Here is a 14389-nt window from a genome sequence, read left to right as displayed (position 1 = left end):
GGCTTGCCGATCAGAAGGTTGGCGGTTCGAATCCCCATGACGGGGTGAGCTCCCATTATTCGGTCCCAGTTCCTGCGAAACCTAGCAGTTTGAAAGCACAAAGTGCAAGTAGATAAATAGGTACCACTCTGGTGGGAAGGTAAACGGCATTTCTGTGCGCTGCTCTGGTTCACCAGAAGCGGCTTAGTCATGCTGGCCACATGACCCGGAAGCTGTCTGCGGACAAACACCGGCTCCCTCGGCCAGTAAAGCGAGATGAGTACTGCAACCCCAGAGTTGTCCGCAACTGGACCTAACAGTCAGGGGTCCCCTTTACCTTTATGTATGAATGTATGTCTTTTTGTTTGTCCATCTTGCCACCATGTTAAGCTTCTTCAGCTCATTTGTGTCTTCCCTCCCCCTTTTTGTAGTGCCAATGCATATATGGACATCAGATCCACTTAAGCAAAGGTCCTACACAGGACATCTCCATCAGCAGAAATATGGAGAGGTGATTTTTGCCAATGTCCCTTTCCCCCTACAGTTCCCAGGGCTCCCACATTATCCCAGAGTGTTCCCCAACCCTGCAAAGCAGATTTTTCAGGAGACGTAGAGAGGGAACAGATTGAAAATGGCCTCCTTCCTCACCCCACAAGCAGAATTCATCCACTGGATCAGAAGACCTCCGCAGATGGAAGGAGCCCTTCGATATTTGTTGAGAGGCAATGTCTGGGTTCAATGGATGCTACCTGAAAGAATTTTGGTGCAATTGCGTATATATGACTGCACTGAGATTGCTTTGTTGTGGAGTTTTATCCATACCAAAGGGTACATATGCAATGTAGACATAAAGGAGCACAAAGAAATCAAAAGACATGGAAATCTGCACATAACCCAATCCCAGAATCCTTTTTAGAATCTATAATCCCAGTTAAACCTTGTTATCTGCCGGGCTGAGTAAACCTATGGAACAATAAAAGAAGAGAATCTGCACCTGTAATTAACTGGATTTATCCAAAGTAAATACACACCTATTGACTTTCAAGGCAGATACCTCCTTTTGAGATCAGTGCCTACGTATTTATCCCACTTTCTTCTTCTTTGTTTTCTCCCCATCCTGTAAGACTCATTTGCTAGAGGTAGACATATTCTATTATGCCCAAAACATCGCTGTGTACGATTTAGTGTTTATGATGGATTCCATCTGTTAACTGAAATTGTGTACCACCCAAATGCTCCTTGAAATCTGTTTACCATCTACAAACAGAGTTTATGAAAGACAGGGGTGCATTTTCCCACTCCAACATTGTAAATGAGAACATGAATAAACTAGCCAATATATTGTTTGTAGGGGGGAAAATAACAACAGCATATATGTGCAGTATTCTGAACTATGTAGATAAAGAATCAGGCTGCAGGTGTTGAAAGACTATATATGTATAGAATTGAGGGACTATATATGTGTTGTTATGAATTTGTGGGTGCAAGACACCCTAAATTCCAAATCAAGTTAGTGTCTGAATTTAATTAAGGCTTGGGGCATCAAAAGCTTATTAAGATAGGCTACTCTCTGGTGGGAAGTGATAGCCACGCCCATGTGTGTATTTGAGCTGTGATCAGACCCCCAAGTGTCTGATCATAGAACATAGGTTAAAAAAAATAAGATAAAGGACAGCTTTCCAGGTTATGTGACCAGCATGACTAAACCGCTTCTGGCACAATGATACACTGTGACGTAAACCAGAGTGCATGGAAATGCCATTTACCTTCCCGCCAGAGTGGTACCTATCTATCTACTTGCACCGGCATGCTTTCGAACTGCTAGGTTGGCAGGAGCTGGGACAGAGCAATTGGAGCTCACTCCGTCATGGGGATTCAAACTGTCGGCCTTCTGATCAGCAAGCCCAAGAGGCTCAGTGGTTTAGACCACGGCGCCACCCACATCCCATTGTTAGAATATAATCAAGCCCAATCTGCATTTGAACTGTGTCAAAAACCAATTAAGACTGGACTAGCCTCATGCATGAGGTGTCAGCCTAGGGGCAACGGAGTTAGCAAGACAGAGAATAAAAGGGCAAATCTCATTTGCAAATGGGTGGTTTCCTCCCACCCTCAACTGGGAGTTTGGTTTAAAAAGACAATGCCAATGTTTTAGGCATGGCTCTAGATTTAGAAGGGCAGTTAGAAGAAAGGTGGAATGTGACCTAGGATGTGAGGCAAGCTGCAAGGCAGCAGAGCAAGGATGCTGGTGTGCCTAAGGGAGAAATAGGACCCCCTTGGAATGTAGATGTTCTGAACCCCTCCATGGCAGGTTGTATATATATGCAAAAAGAAACCATATATCATAAAGACACCACAGTCTCTGCTGTGCCTCATTCTCCAAAAGGAAACACGGACCTTGGGTAAGCGCTTAGAACTCCCTGGAATCTCACCCTGCTGTGGCGATTGGGGCTGGATCTACACTGATCTGTAAAAATGCCATTAAAGGCTATTTTTTAAAAAGTTACATAGCTCTCAATGTGATTCCCATTGCTCTGCAGCCCCCTCTGGTGTCACATTTTTATAACACGTTTTTAACGCTATAACCAACCTGTAGGTAGATTCGTCCTGGGAATGGCGTGTAACAGTATGTTGTTTTAATTCTATGTTTAATTGTTTTTAATGGTTATTTTTTCCCCTGTAATAATGCCAATGATGATGATGATTTACCTGGGTTGTTCCCGCCACTCTGGGCAGCTTCCCATCAGGGGAAAAGACAGGGTGCAAATAAATATATAACAATATTGTAATACTACAACTGCGCTCATTCCTGACTGTTGGCTGAGGCTGATGGGAGTTTTAGTCCAACAACATCAGGATGGCTGGATTAATGAGTTTGTTCTCCTCCTCTTCCTTTACGGGTCCCCATTTTTTCTCCCACTTCTTTTGGGCCCATATCTCCAGCCTCTTTTCTTTCCACCTTAGCAGAAAACAACTGAAACTTTATGGAAATCTGTTATAACGCCTATGCTGCGGAAGACAGAGATTTCCCGTGGACCAGGCTGAAAAAGGAGAATGAAGCAAAACAGCAGCCTCAGTGGGCAAAACCTCTGAAGTATGGTTGAAGTTGGCTTTGCTTGAGGGGGAAAGATTCATAGTATCCAACAGTGCTTTGAGTTCCTGTGTGTCTTTCCCACACCTTCAGACTGGCGCCACGCAAACTTGAATCTTCCTCCCATTCTAATTCTACGCCAGAATTACTAAGGCAAAATAGAGATTGTCCCCAGTGTGTCTTTCAGGTACAGGATGTTGGGCACCTTGGGAGAGACACCAGAATAATGTTGAACAACACTGTCAACGAAAAGAGACGGTTCATTAACATGAATTATCCATCTCCCTCACTATCTGTTCAGCATGACCTAGCAGGAGGGGAAAAAACACCATAAACACTGTAAGTCTAGCCAGACCACAGGATAAATAAAACTGCATAGCTGTTTGGGCTGAATAACAATGACCCGAGAGGGAAGCCGGATATTAAATATTAAAAATGTGCTTTTAAAGCTCAGCCTCACAAGCAACATTTAAGTGGTTTATTAAATCCAAATTTATTAGATTTAAACGGGAGGGAAATCAAAACACAAAGATAGTCATCGGTTTTCCCACGCTGATAAGAAATCAAATTAATGGCACCACATGAGGCAAGTGAAATTCTCCTCTGAGCTGCATAATCTGACAGAATTCCACGCAGCTGAGCTGCCCTAGGACTTAGACATGTCGCCTTATCTTCAGTGCCAGGCCCTGAGTCAAGTACATTCAGAACTCATGGAATCTTTTCCAGAGATTCTGAAGAAGAGCATTTTTTGTTGTGGCGGTTTAGGTTTGGTGATGAGCAAACACCCGAAGGGCTGGACCTACCATTTGGCTTATGCATTAGAAAAGGACAGCTATTTAATATTCTTTCTAGTTTATGATTGTTGTTTAAAAAAATACATTGAATTTTCCATAAGGCTCGTCATCGCCATCTAGTGTCACATTGCATATTGCACTTAAAACACACTTAAAACGTTTTATATGCAGCTGTATAGCCGTGTTTCAGCTTTGCAGATTCCCAGGTTACAGAACCCGGTACTAGAAAAGGGAATTTTATTTCAAAGGACAATGGAGAATTTAAGGTGTTGAGTAATACCGTGAGGGCAGTCTATCTTATTCAACAGTTTTGTGGCTTCTTCTTCTGCCCTTGCTTCGGGGTAAACATCGTAGGCCTTCTTGGTAGTGGCACCCGCCCTATGGAATGCCTTCCCATCAGATGTCAAGGAAATAAACAACTATCTGACTTTTAGAAGATATCCCTATTTAGAGAATTTTTTTTAATGTTTGGTGTTTTTAATATTCTGTTGGGAGCCACCCAGAGTGCGGGGTATACAGGTGAAACTCGGAAAATTAGAATATCATGGAAAAGTTCATTTATTTCAGTAATTCAACTTAAAAGGTGAAACTAATATATGAGATAGACTCATGACATGCAAAGCGAGATATGTTAAGCCTTTATTTGTTGTAATTGTGATGATCATGGCGTACAGCTGATGAAAACCCCAAATTATCCTGGTCTTCCATAACACCTCAGCAGTGCCACAGGCTGATAGCATCCATGCCACCCTGCATTGAGGCAGTAATTGATGCAAAAGGAGCCCAAACCAAATACTGAGGACATATGCATGCTTCTATTTCTCAGAGGTCCAATATTGCTCTATTTGCAGTCCTTGTTTTGCTGATTTCATTTAATATTCTAATTTTCTGAGATTGTTAATTTGGGGTTTTCGTCAGCTGTACTCCATAATCATCACAATTATAACAAATAAAGGCTCGACATATCTCACTTTGCATGTCATGAGTATCTCATATATTAGTTTCACCTTTTAAGTTGAATTACTGAAATAAATGAACTTTTCCACAATATTCTAATTTTCCGAGTTTTACCTGTAAATAATATATCAACATCAACATCATCTCATTGGCCAGGAGAGTGGCAGCTTAGCAGCTCTGTATCAGGGAGAGAGATATCCATCTTTCTAGGTTTGTCATTGCTTTTCTCCCAAGAAGCAGGCGTCTTTTAATTTCATAGCTGCTGTCACCATCTGCAGTGATCATGGAGCCGAAGAAAGTGAAATCTCTCACTGCCTCCATTTCTTCCCCTTCTATTTGCCAGGAGGTGATGGGACCAGATTGTTAAAGCCATGGTTTCCCCAGTAGTGATGTATGGAAGTGAGAGCTGGACCATAAAGAAGGCTGATCGCCGAAGAATTGATGCTTTTGAATTATGGTGCTGGAGGAGACTCTTGAGAGTCCCATGGACTGCAAGAAGATCAAACCTATCCATTCTGAAGGAAATCAGCCCTGAGTGCTCACTGGAAGGACAGATCGTGAAGCTGAGGCTCCAATACTTTGGCCACCTCATGAGAAGAGAAGACTCCCTGGAAAAGACCCTGATGCTGGGAAAGATTGAGGGCTCAAGGAGAAGGGGATGACAGAGGATGAGATGGTTGGATAGTGTTCTCGAAGCTACCAGCATGAGTTTGACCAAACTGCGGGAGGCAGTGGAAGACAGGCGTGCCTGGCGTGCTCTGGTCCATGGGGCCACAAAGAGTCGGACACGACTAAACGACTAAACAACAACAACAACAATATCCATCTTTCTATCTGTGGCTGGACCAACTACGGAGAGGTCTTTCCTGTATTTAGCCGAGAAGCCTCTATTTTTCAGTCAGCTGCTCAAGGCTGCATTTCCACTTCTCTGATAGAGGTTTGCGTCACCAGAGAATGAGACACGACAGCTCTTCGGCTCACCCCAATAACGTAGCACAATAAGAGGCTTGCAGTGTGGTGGCCGACAGTGTGCACCACTAAATAAAACTCCACAGATCTTTGGTTGTTTTAAAGCGAAGTTCATCAGAGTGCATCTCACTCTGAGATGCAAGCTCTTCTGCTCCTTCAGGGGGAAAGGGAGCAAGAACCACCATCCCTCTGTATTTAACAGCGATCACTGCCAATCTAACAGCGACCACACACTTCAGGGTGACAAAGCTCTTGCACCTTTAATAGCGGTGCAGAGAAGGGAATTTCAGCCACTCAAAAAATCCCCTGAAATCCCCTCTTCTGCACAACTATTAAAGGTGTATAATTGGTTTTCACCCGGCCTCCCTACACACAGCAGGCAAGGTAGATTATACCCTTGTGAATGTAATCCTGGCCATATAGTTTGCTAGCGGGTTACTAGGCTACCAGCTCTTTCACTATATATTTGGAAAAGCTGCTTGTTTGCGATGCCTTTGAATACATTTAAAGATATCGCAAGGCTATTTTGCAGGATGGCTCCTGGGATCAAGGAGTGTGTTTCTGCCCGTGCTTCTTGAGGTAATATAATTTTTTATTTAATTTTTTTTAACATTTTCACAATAATCTTCATATCAAATAGTTACATTGTTTCATAAACTGACTTCCCACTCCCACTTTTTCAGTGTTTTTACTCAAACCTTTTCTACTGCGTTGTATCTTTATCTGCTACACAGAGTTTCTCTATTGCAATTATTTTAACATTTTTCTTCTGCTGTTTTTATCTTGAATCCTGCACACGATTTCATTTGACTATCATATTTTTAAAAATAGTCCACAAAAGGCCTCCATTCTTCTATGAATCCTTCTGATCTCTTAATTTTGCTGCCGGCTTTGCTGTTTCTGTGTAGTCCACTCTTTGCGTAGTCAAAAGCCACTCTTCCTTCATTGGAACTTGCTCTTCTTTCATTATTATTATTATTATTATTATTATTATTATTATTATTATTATTTGAATTTATATAATGCCCTATACCCGCAGGTCTCAGGGCGGTTCACAAAATTTCTGTGCTTATATTAATTAAGTCGCTGTTGTCATGTGCATCCCCTTTCTATTATTATTATTACTACTATTACTACTATTACTACAATTACTATTACTACTATTATAGGGATGCGGGTGGCACTGTGGGTTAAACCACTGAGCCTAGGACTTGCCGATCAGAAGGTTGGTGGTTCGAATCCCTGCGACGGGGTGAGCTTCCGTTGCTCAGTCCCTGCTCCTGCCAACCTAGCAGTTCGAAAGCACGTCAAAGTGCAAGTAGATAAATAGGTACTACCCTGGCGGGAAGGTAAACAGTGTTTCCGTGCGCTGCTCTGGTTCGCCAGAAGCAGCTTAGTCATGCTGGCCACATGACCCGGAAGCTGTATGCCAGCTCCCTCGGCCAATAAAGCAAGATGAGCGCCGCAACCCCAGAGTCGGCCACAACTGGACCTTTACCTTTACCTTTACTATTATTATTACTATTATTATTATTAGAATTTATATACTACCTTATACCCGGAGGTCTCAATAGGTTATCACTGAAATTTGAAGCTAACCAAATTTATTTCCCATCCCTAATTCAGGGATTATTTCCTACTCTGCGAAGATCCAGTTGCTGACCAAAGCTTTTGTCTCCATTTCTGATATACGCAACGTGGGCTTCATTCACAGAGCAAGAATGAATTTTCCGATCCTTCCTTGCCCCTAGCACTGCTCACCGGCCCGTTTTGCTAAACCAATTTTTTGCTCTCCAGCTCCACGTTGCCTCACGTTCCACAGGGTCAAGAAGATGATATCAGTTTTTCTCCTAACAGCCAGAACGAAATCCCCGGCTATCGTTTGTGAGCTGGGGAAACATAAAAGCCAGGAGCGGGGAGGCGGAGAGAGAAATGATACGAAAGAGGCTGCCGTCGAATGCTGCAAGAGCCCCAGCAGACAAGCCGTTAATCGAGACTGACAAGGGAAGGAAAGGCCAAAGATGAAGGAGGAAAGATAAAAGCAGCCGGAGCAGGCAGCTGCAGCAAGAGGCTTTGAAAGAGAGCAAGGGGAGGCTGTTTGCAATGAAAGAGAGAGACAAAGGCCACATTCACACCCCACATTCAAAGCACGATGATACCAGTCATGGCTTCCCCTCCGAGAATTCTGGGAGCATACCCTCCAACATTTATCCGATGAAAGTTGGGAGGTCCTTTTCCATTATATTATATTATATTATATTATATTATAGTGATACCTCAGGTTACATACGCTTCAGGTTACATACGCTTCAGGTTACAGACTCTGCTAACCCAGAAATAGTGCTTCAGGTTAAGAACTTTGCTTCAGGATGAGAACAGAAATCGTGCTCCAGCGGCGCGGTGGCAGCAGGAGGCCCCATTAGCTAAAGTGGTTCTTCAGGTTAAGTACAGTTTCAGGTTAAGAATGGACCTCTGGAACAAATTAAGTACTTAACCCGAGGTACCACTGTATATTATATAATATATTATATTTTAATAGCCAGGCATGGGGCCTTCTTGGTAGTGGTGCCCGCCCTATGGAACGCCCTCTCATCAGATGTCAAGGAAATAAACAACTACCTGACTTTTAGAAGACATCTGAAGGCAGCCCTGCTTAGAGAAGTTTTTAATGTTTGATGTTTTACAGTGTTTTTAATATTTTGTTGGGAGCCGCCCAGAGTGGGTGGGGTATAAATAAATTATTGTTAATAATAATAATAATAATAATAATAATAATAATAATAATAATACCCCGCCCATCTGACTGGGTCGCCCCAGCCATTGTGGGCAGCTATCCACATATTTAAAAAACATAATGAAACATTTTAAAAAAACAAACCCTGCCTTATACAGGTCTGTCGTAAGATGTCTTCTTAACATCGTATGGTAAATAATAATAATAATAATAATAATAATAATAATAATAATAATAAATTATTTACATCCCGCCCCTCGGGCTGGGTTTCCCCAGCCACTCTGGGCATCTCCCAACAGAATTAAAAGCACAATAAAACACTGAACATTTAAAAACTTCCCTAAATAGGGCTGCCATGTGCTAGCTTGGTAGCAAACATTCCCATATTTGGCAGGGAGGGGTTATTTAAATGGGCTTAGGTAAATGCACTTAGACTCTTCCCTTTGCTTGGGACTCCACTGTATGTATGTATGTATGTATGTATGTATACCACACCTTTTATCAAGAGTTGATTATATTTATTTATCTCCTAGGCTCACAGGGTCGCATCACTTCATCCCCTCCACCATTTCCCCGATGAAGCATTTAAATTATTCCTGATCTTAATCTTTTAAACATTCCCTAAGACTGTCATGGACCAATACCAGCACAGAATGCAGATGCTGATGAGAAAGTCTACTGACATCTCCATCCACTTTCTCTCTCACTCCTTGAATGATCAAACCAGAGGAGATCGCTATGCCTCTAGAGCCCTAGTGACCAAGGAGCCAGCAGAGGGAGGTGTCACAATGAAGGGCATGTCACAAGGACCTCCGCAACCTAGCAACCACCAGCACTCAACTGACACTACTCTCAACTGACACTACTAAGTTTGCTTATATGACTTTTAATCCATGTTCAGCTTTTTACAAGTATGTAAAATGAAATTTATCCCTTTATATTCAAGCTTCCGTTGTTCCTGCACCTACTGAGCAATAGCTATCTAATCTAGCTCTCTGCCTCTCTGGTGCAACTGCCACACAAATAATTAAAATTTCTGATTCGATGAAAGGTCTATTGCACAATGGCGATCCAGCAAAAAGCCTTCACTTCTCCATTAAAATGATTATGGCTGGAGGGTCGGGGGAGAGAAGGAGCTGAGATTTTCCTGAGATGGCTTCCTCTGTGATGACAACCTTTATTCTCCCTCCTGAAGCCACAGTGATTGAGGAAAGACTTTGCTGTTTGTGGAATTTCTAGGGCTGCCCTACATTCAGAAATCACTGGAATTTCAAAGGCGGAATTGACATCCTGGGAGAATTTCTGAAAGGCGGCACTTTGTTCTGGATCTTAGACAAGTCTAAGCGTAAACACAGCTCAACAAATTTGGGGTTTGTCTAAAAAAAGCTCAATAACTTTTGAGGTGTCCTGTTTTTCATCCTTCAGCAAAGCGTGTTCTCATTAAAGGAGAGCACGTGTTGCGGATGGGGCCGAGCAAAGCACCCCATGGTTGCCAGGCAGGATAGATTGAAGGGGCTTGGATCAGATTGGTGGTTGGTGTTACTGGGGTAAATTTGATGTTGCCAATTTAGGGGTGGGAACAGAGGTTATTTAAACAAGGCTCACAGCATGTTCCTTTCTCTTTCGCTGTGGGCACCGGATCACCCGCCCGCCCTCCCTTGATTGGGCTTGTGCTTTGACCTTGCTATGCCTGTCATGGGGTCGTCCGCCTTGGTGCGGGGGCCTGGTAGGAATTTTTCCTTTTGGCTGATTAGTGTGTGCCAATTGGGTTTTGCCTACTGCGTAGCAAATCGTCACAACTTGTAAGGTTGGCGGTTAGGCATTGGTTTAAATTGGTTGGTGGAGGGGTATGGATTGGCTGTGCCTGCCCCTCCAGAGCTGCTGCTGCATGGGAATTCCATTAAAGGAATTCAGGGGCTTACCATCCTCTCGTCCAAACCCCTGGAATCGGGTGCGGGCTGCGTAAGCTCCTGGGAGCATGCGGGGAGAAGCTGAGGGTCTGTGTCGCAGCTCCAGTTATCCCTGATCTTGTTCCTCCACACTGGCTCTTGCTGGAATCCGGGAGTCAGTGCTGTCCCCCAAGGCGGGGGGGGGGGGGACAGCTAGTCATAACCAATGCCTAAGCAACCACTCACAATTTGTATTTTAATAAAGTTGTGGCCAAAATTATGCCAAAAACCTTAAACAAAAATTATGTGTGATGTGTGAGTTATTGGGGTAGGGGTATTTTGGGGACCTCAGCACGCAAATTGTGTACAGCGGAGGAAACTTCTGTCCGCCCTCCCCATTTCCCCCTTATTGCAACTCAAAAGCATTTCAACTCCCTCTTCTTGACTTTTGGTATCGTTCTGATAAGTCACTAACAGCTCCTTTCAGGTCTGCAAATTTGTTTTCTGAACCAATTTCCAGAGTCAGCATTTCTGTGCCTATGTCCACCGCTGCCATTCCACCAGGGAAAAGGCTCTTTCTTGTTTTTCGGCCTTGGAATCATCTGCGGCAATTTGTCTCCTGTACTGTATTGCTTTTCTGAGGAAAAAGTGTGTGCGTGTGTGTTTTGCTGGGTTTGACAAAGGTTTTACCATATGTGTTCCCTCACCCATCTGCAGCCTTGCCCTGGTTGTACCTGAGATGTTCTTGTAAAGCATTTTTTTTTTTTACTTTATACTTCACAAACAACAGAAAGGGATCCACGTTAAAAGGGTGCAGAACTGAGGGAAAGGGGCTAGATTGCCGTCATGTGGGTGCACAGAGGGTAAATTGTAAGCTGGCACAATTGTGGGGTTTTCCCCCCTTAAGATATTTATTAAATTTTCACAGCTTTAACCAATTAATTTCAAATTTCAAATTTGTTATATATTTCTCTTAGAATTTGACATCCCACCTTTCCTTCCACGCTGTTTTTATACCCATCCCTTCCACATACTGCATAATATCACACATTTCATCTAATACATATTTCTCTATTTCATATGTTATAATTTACTCCCTGTTTCTCAAATTTCAAATCCTGCCTGTCAGGGCCTTTTTTCAGCCGGAACTCAGTTCTGGCACCTCTCAGGTGGGCACCATTGACACTATGAGAGAACAAGGGTGATTTCATGGCGATATCTGGCACCTCTTTTTCTAGAAAAAGCACTGCTGCCTGTGATTTCATTTGGTTGTGATTCCCCCCCCCCAAAAAAAATAATGATCCAAAAGAGACCTCCATTCTTCCACAAACTGTCCATCATTTTGATCTCTTATAAGCTAGCACAATTTGTTGACATTGCACAACGTCATTGCTGATCATGAGACACGTCTTGTTAAGGAATCAGCCTTAGCTTCCTAGCTTTGTAGAGTGTGAGCCTATATGGGAGCACCTTAACCTTGGTCTTAAAACAACAAAAGGAAGGGGTTATCATTAAATCTAATAAGTTACGTCAAATAATAATAATAATAATAATAATAATAATAATAATAATTTATTTATTTATTATTTCCCCAGCCACTCTGGGCGGCTTCCAACAGAGCACTAAAATACAATAATCTATTAAATTATTTGCATTGGATGGCGGAAATGACTGGCAGAATCCGAGACCAGGGAGAAGAGTCGATGGAAGAAGATTGGAAAAAATTTTAAGTATATTTACAGAAATATTGCAAAATTAATGAATGTTAGAAGTATATTACAATGAAGTTATATGGTTTTAACAGAAGGGTTATTTAAGAATTTGAATATTAAGTGCTAATGTGTTAAATTGGAAAATTGAAAGTTAAATTGTGTTAAGATAAATTATAGAACAAAAATTGAAGAAGAGGGAAAGGATTTGTCAAATTAGATAATTAGAACTAGAATACAAAAAAGGGAGGTGCGAGGAAGTCGAGGAAATAAGCTAATGAAAGATTTGGATATAAAAATTTGGATGTGTGTTTTTGTTTTTGTTTTTTTCTTATGTTGTATTGTTGTATTGTTTTCTTTTTTCTTTTTGTCAATGTACTGTTTGTTGAATTTATGTATTGTTTTCTTTCTCATTGTTTCCCCCCCCCCCTTTATAATTATAAAATACCTAATAAAAATTTTATTTAAAAAATAAATAAATTATTTCCATTGGGATAAATGAGAAACTTGACCAAGAGGATAGAAATAGTAATAAATATGAGCTATGGCAGGCTTCCTCAACTTCGGCTTTCCAGATGTTTGGAGACTACAATTCCCATCATCCCTGACCACTGGTCCTGCTAGCAAGGATCATGGGAGTTGTAGGCAAAAAACATCTGGAGGACCAATGTTGAGGAAGCCTGAGCTAGGGGTTCATCATTTTTGCGATGCTCCTATCATGCAAGGAGGTCACAACAACCTTGTAAGGTGCTTAACGTTAAGTGATACCTCGGGTTAAGTACTTAATTCGTTCCGAAGGTCCGTACTTAACCTGAAACTGTTCTTAACCTGAAGCACCACTTTAGCTAATGGGGCCTCCTGCTGCTGCCGCGCCGCCGGAGCCCGATTTCTGTTCTTATCCTGAAGCAAAGTTCTTAACCTGAAGCGTATGTAACCGGAGGTACCACAGTATAAACTTACCCAAGGCTTATAGGTGAGGTTCATACCTGAGTAGTGATTTGAATTTTGCATCCCCCACACTCAGACTAACAGTGTAACCCTAAGCGTACAATTTTGGTGGTTTCCTTGAAAAAAAAAAAAAAAAGCTCTTACTTTTTGAAATATGGCAACCCGATGCTACGTGCTGCAGTAAACAAAAGGGAAATCTGCGCTTCTCAAATCAGCAGCCTTGCATCATTCAAAGGTAATGCACTGACGGAGTTATGCATGACTCTGCTACACGCACAACCTGATTTAGCAGCAGAGGCCTGTTGGTGTCACATGCCCACGCACACATCTTTAATTGCCTCTGGGTTTTTCTATTGTGCCTTAGATCATTCATTTATTCATTCCCGCAGAATAATTCATTTGCTAACATGCAAAATTTATTCACTAAAAGAGTACAGTAGCATAGCTCCCTGCCCCCACCCCACCAGCTTCATTTAGTCTCTTCCTTCAGAGTTCGGCACACAGGTTTCTATCTTGTTTTGAGCAGGTTATCTGAGGTTACTGTGTAGACATAGAAGAAGCCTGGATTGCAATACGGTCGACTCAAAGCTTGGTTACCGTGATGCTCTTTAGAAATGGCGGTGGTGAGGGCATCCTGTAACTAAGCCCTTAATTCAGACAAGGTTGCCATATTTCAAAAAGTGAAAATCTGGACACAAAAAGTTGTTGAGCTTTTCTTCCAAAAACTAAATAAAGAGAGAGTTTTTGAGCAATTTTGTATGACGTTCGCCAAAATCTACACGACCAACATGGGCTTTCATACGCTGCTTATGAGGTCTGAATACTGGCTAAGTCTGGGAAATTCCAGATATATGGCAACCCTAATTCAGATCACATTTAAAGATGTACTTACACTAATTCACATTTTTTAAGAATAGTACATAAACCAAAACACAGTTAACCTCCAAAATCCCCATTTCTCCAAATTTTGCAATGCTATGCAACGTTTACCCAAAAGAAATGCATATACAGTGGTACCTCACAAGACGAATGCCTCGCAAGACGAATGCCTCGCAAGACGAAAGAGTTTTTCATTTTCTGAGCAAGAAGAATTTCCCTATGGGCTTGCTTCGCAAGACGAAAACGTCTTGCACCTTTTTTTAAAAGCCGTCAATGCATTCCTATGGGAAACCGTCAATACACAGTGGTGCTTTGCAAGACGAAAAAAATCACAAGACGAAAAAACTCGCAGAACGAATTAATCAATTCGCATGATAAAATGCTGGTCGCTTTTCTGTAGGACTTAAAAGAAAATCCGAAGCTGATGCAGAAATGTGGAG

General features: G+C 42.1%; 1 protein-coding gene across 1 annotated transcript in view; it reads left to right on the top strand.

Moving 5' to 3' along the window:
- Positions 1-14389, top strand: part of KCNS3 (potassium voltage-gated channel modifier subfamily S member 3) — a 442125-nt gene that overhangs the window by 64528 nt on the left and 363208 nt on the right. The gene's annotated exons all lie outside the window — the stretch shown is intronic.

This window comes from Podarcis tiliguerta (assembly GCF_965153285.1).
Source record: "Podarcis tiliguerta genome assembly, chromosome: 3".
Taxonomy (NCBI): domain Eukaryota; kingdom Metazoa; phylum Chordata; class Lepidosauria; order Squamata; family Lacertidae; genus Podarcis; species Podarcis tiliguerta.
This window is presented reverse-complemented; position numbering and strand designations above follow the sequence as displayed.